General features: G+C 31.3%; 1 pseudogene; it reads right to left on the bottom strand.

Annotated features, from left to right (window-relative positions):
* Positions 1–649: 649 nt before the first annotated feature.
* On the bottom strand, positions 650–829 carry LOC147822333 (U2 spliceosomal RNA; annotated as a pseudogene).
* Between the last annotated feature and the right edge of the window lie 4,546 nt (positions 830–5,375).

The following is a 5,375-nucleotide window of genomic DNA, read 5'->3' as shown; positions in this document are numbered from 1 at the left end:
GGAAGGGAATGCTTTCATTTGCTTTTGAAAATTTAGACAGCGAATACCCCTCTATGTCCTCCTTCTTTAATATAGTTTCTTTCCTTCCTTTTGATTGATAGGAGCTATCAGACTTGTTAAAAATATTATGCAATGTGTGCCATTCTTTTTTTGGGTTACAAAATTTGCTTTGCATCTGACAACATTAAACACTATGCTCTCCTTTTTTTAAAGCCTCTGAAAGAGATCTTCTTGCCTTCTGATTGCAGCAGTGCCTGGGTCTCTTGATTAAGGCCACACAATTTCTCAGTTAGTTGTCTGGACTTTTTTTCTTACAAATACAGGGTCTCATGAGAATATAAGCATGTGACTCAAACCAATTAATCACAAAATCAGGTGCTAATCAGTTACTATTTGATAATCTGATTATCTGGATTAGCTGGCGATTCCATTGAGGGAATATACCTTTCTCATAAGAGTGTTCAAAGATGAGATGAATTGTTTTATTATAACTCCTGAGTCATTGTAACTGGTGAAAGTTAATGAAGTCTTAAATTCAAAAATTTTATGAATTGATGTTTCAATTCAGTCAAAACAGTAGATCTAGTTTCCATCTATAGCACACTTTGATAGACCATTGTAAAGAAACCCAAATCACTGGTTAACATGCATAAGGTTTGGTATGGTATGATTTCCTTTAGCCTTAAGACATATGCCCCAATAATTTATTTTTGTGAACAATATTGATAATGTTATTTAAAAACCTGTTTTATATGACATTCTCTAAATATAGGACAGGAGCTAGCATATCTTTTTACACTTGATCTTAGCCAAAAGGCCAAGAAGTGATAGCATATCTTTTTAAAGACATGATCAGCTTAATTTTTGATATGGTTTTTGTATCCTTCACTCCTTAAACCACTGGATATTGTTGGGCACATGATCAGTTCATTTAAAAGCTGCTGCACATGAACTGCTTTCAAGCTAAGCATTATATTTTCTTAGTTTTTTAATTAATTTGTTTATTGGTACAATTTAGATATACATATTGATCACTTTCATCATATGGAATTTGTACCTGTACACAATGTATCTTAATTCTTATTTTTCCCATTCTCTTCCCCTCCGATCCCTCTTCCTCTTCTTATCTACAAAAGCTTTGTTTCCATTTTACCTTTCTTTTCTATTTTTTTCTTTTCTCTCCCTTCTTTTCCCCCTCCTCCCTCCCTAGTTCCCCTTCCCATTTGAACATTTTCTCCTATTTCACAATGTCTATTATACATTTTGGTCCCTATTTACATTACATTATCAATTTCTCACAACAGAGAAACAAAGCAATATTTATACATACGTGTCTGATTTGTTTCACTTAAGAGTATGGTCTCAAGGTGCATCCATTTACCAATAAATGTCTCAAGTTTATCCTCCTTTATGACTGAATAGTACTCTATTGTATAAAAGATCACATCTTGATCCAGTCATTGGCTGATTGGTATTTGGACTGTTTCAAGGATTTAGCTATTTAAAACTGTGCGGCTATAAACATGGGTGTGCATATATCAATGTGGTATGATGCTTTTAATTATTTCAGGAAGATACCAAGAAGGGGAACAGCTGGGTCAAATAGAACCTGTAGTCCCAGTTTTTTGAGGAATCTCCACACTGATTTCCACAGTGGTTGCACTAGTCTACACTTCAACCAACAATGGAAAAGGGTTCCTTTTTCCCCACAACCCCTGCAGCATTTGTTTAGGTTGATTTCTTGATAATAGTCATACTTTCTGGAGTAAGATGGAATCTCAGCATTGTTTTAATTTGTACTTCTTGAGTGACCAGTAATGTTGAACATTTTTAATATATTTATTTGTCCTTTGTACTTCTTCATCTGAGAAGTGTGTATTTATCTTAGATGCACATTTTTGGATTGCGTCTTTAAATTTGGAGGTTTGATTTTTTTCAGTTCTTTATATATTCTAGATATTAGTCTTTTTTCTGATGAACAGCTGGCAAATTTTTTTCCCACTCTGCTGGTTGTCTCTTCACTCTGTTGGTGATTTCTTTTGCTGTGCAAAGACTTTTTAATAAGATAAGATCTCAGTTGTTGCTTCTTTGTAGTATTTCCTGTGCAATTGGTTCTCTGTTCATGAAGTCTTTGCCTACACTTATGTCTGTAAAAGTTCTACATATTTTCCATTCCAGAAGATTTAGTTTTTCTGTTTTAATATTTAGATCTTTGATCCATTTTGATTTTAGTTTAGTGCACAGTGAGAGGCATGGGTCTAGTTTTAGTCTCCGGCATGTACATAGCTAGTTTTCCCAGTATCACTTATTAAAGCGGCTATCTTTTTTTCCAGTGAAGATATTTGGCCCCTTAGTCAAAGATAAGGTGGCTGAGTGTTTGGAGTTTTTTCTGCATCTTCTAACCTGTTCCATTGATCCTTGGGTCTTTTTTTTTTTTCTTTTTTGCCATTATCATGCTTCTTTTACCACAGTACTTCTGTAGTATAATTTCAAGTCAGTGATTTTGATGCCCCTTGCCTTGCCTTTGTTGCCCAGAATTGGTTTTGCTGCTCTAGTTCTCTTGTCATTCCAAATGAATTTTAGGAATGTCTTCTTTAGTTTTGTAAGTTATGCTGTTGGAATTTTGATTGCCAAGGAGAAAAATTTTGCTTGATCCTCTCAATAGATGCAGAAAAAGCATTTGACAAAGTCCAACCCCCACTCATGATAAGAGCCCTACAGAAAATAGGAATAGGTCTCTTTATCTCAATCTGATAAAAGCCATCTTTGGCAAACCAACAGCAAACATTATGCAAACTGTCAAAAACTGAAACCTTTCACCCTAAAATCAGGAGTAGGACAAGGATGTCCACTATCACTATGCCTATTCAATATAATTCTGAAAACATTAGCAGGAGCAGTTAGACAAGAGAAAGAAATAAAAGGAATACACATAGGAAAGGAAGACATTAAACTATCATTATTTGCAGATGACATGATACTCTCCACAGAAGACCCGAAAAACTCCACCAAAAGACTTCTTAGATTATTTTAACCCTGGGAAAAGTATTTAAAACTTATACTGGTTATTAATGTTATGGAGACTTAAACTCAGATTTGTAGCTCTAAAAAAGTTTTTAAAAATTGCATTTCTTTTTTCAGCATTAGCTCTCCCTAGCAACTTTAGAATTTGCATTAAACTGATTAATATGATTCCCATGTCTTCATTTAAATTATTTATTGAATATTATATTTTGATACAAATATTGAACAGAACATGAAAAAGCAGGAATCTGGGGAATATTGCACTATTTTATCTCTCTAGGATGATGTCTTTTAAACTTACTATATTAACATTTATAAAGGAGAAAATCTTCTCACCCTCAGTGTTGACATAATTTTTTGTAATTATTGACTAAATGCATACAAATATTGATTGTACATATAGCACTTGTACATATATAACAAATTTTTTAATTATAAGAAAAAGAAAAGAAAAAAACAGTAATTAAGTGAGATGTGCATTTTGTCCTTTATTGAATGCAAGTAGTGACAATATACATAATAGTTGAAATATTATTTTCAGCATCAAATTCTAATTTTATCTGTTTCTTGAATATTAGTAGCGGACATGGACATAGTTGACTTATAATCAGTGTTAGTGGGCCTATTTATAATTCTTCATCAGTGTGTACAAAGTTTGTTTTAAGGCTTTGATAAATACCTTCTATCAGGTTAATGAAGTGCATCCCTGTTTTTAAATTCTAATATATATGTGTATGTGTGTATATGTGTGTGTGGATGCACATAATATTTCAATCTCTTGTTAGTTATTTTGAAAATAATTTATTTCAGAATTTTGTATTTATATTCATGATTGAGATTGGATTTCTGTTTTTTAATTTTGTCTTGTTCTTTCTTTTCTGCCTTTAATATTAAAGATATTATAGCCTAACGCATGATTTGGACAGTTTCCTTTCTTATGTTGCTATCTAGACATTTAAAAATAAGAATTATCTTTTCTTGAAGATTTTGGTGAGCTCCCCATATACAATGATCTGAACTTAATGCATCTGTTTTTTGTGGAGAAAGCATGGGGAAAAATATTTCAGTATGATTTAAACTATTTAAAAGATTTTTTTCTACATCAATCTATATAATATATAAGTAGCATATAATAAACACAACATACATTTGCAATGTACACTTTAGTTTTGAAACATGCATATATTTGATCATATATACTTGACATATAGATATGAAAAACTCATGCAAAGAAAAGAAAATTTTAATTTTTAAATCAAATTTATCAATATTTCTTTCACAAATTGTTGTTTCATGACCTAAATAAGAAATCTTCACCTAACCTAGAGCCATAAAGTTTTTTCTTTTGTTTTCTTCTAGAATTTCTTTGGGTTTGCATTTTACTTTAAAGTCTAGAATCCATTTTCAATTTGTTTCATAGTAGGAAATTTTTTCTTTTGCCTATTGCTATGAAATTATTTTTATACTATTTATTAAAAAGACTATGGAGTTTTTCTACCTGAAATGTATTTTAAGATATTTTTAAAATCCAAGAGCTTCTCTATACTTTTCAGAACTATCCAGATATAGTGAACTACCAGAAGGTAACCAGTCTCAAACATGCCCACTATCAACCCCGACAGATTGCTTGTCCTTTAAGATAAAAATGTAATGTTGTGATATTCCTTCCAGTAGTGCCACTGTATTTTGTCTCCAAATAAAAGAAGCTTATTGTAGTATGTTTGCAGAAAAATTCTAAACAAAAATTATACCTCTTATTAGATTGTGGAAATAAGGATCTAAATTTTAAATAAAATTATATGTATAAAAGACTATGGAGTATCAGTTGAATTGAAAATTTGTTGAGAATCAGTTGTATATATGTTCATGTACAACACATATGTGTGTGTGTATGTGTACTTGTGTCTTTTTCTAGGTGCTATTCTATAGCAGTCATCTATCTTAACACCAATTCAGCATTGTCATAAATACCATAGCTTTGTGATATGTCTTGAAATTAGGTGGGTTTAATTCTCCAATTTTGTTTTTTTAAACTTATTTGAACTATTCGAGGTCCTTTGTTTTCTATGTTAGCTTGTAAATTTTAACCATGTTAAGATTTTGCTTGATCTTGCTTTAAAACATGACCTACTTAGAAAGAATTCACAATTTATCAATATTGAGTCTTCCAATCTATGTGCCCAACGTATGTCTTCATTTATTTTTTATTCAATTTATTTCTCTCAGCAGTATTCTGCCATTTTAAGTATACTGGTATTGCACATATTTTATTAGATATATTGTTAAATATTTCATAGTTTTAATACTACTATATAAATGGTATTTTTCTTTTAAAGTGCTGTTTGCTAATA

Source organism: Heterocephalus glaber, unplaced genomic scaffold (assembly GCF_053883595.1).
Source record: "Heterocephalus glaber isolate CG9 unplaced genomic scaffold, H.glaber_assembly_v1.0 deba00001662, whole genome shotgun sequence".
Classification (NCBI taxonomy): domain Eukaryota; kingdom Metazoa; phylum Chordata; class Mammalia; order Rodentia; family Bathyergidae; genus Heterocephalus; species Heterocephalus glaber.
This window is presented reverse-complemented; position numbering and strand designations above follow the sequence as displayed.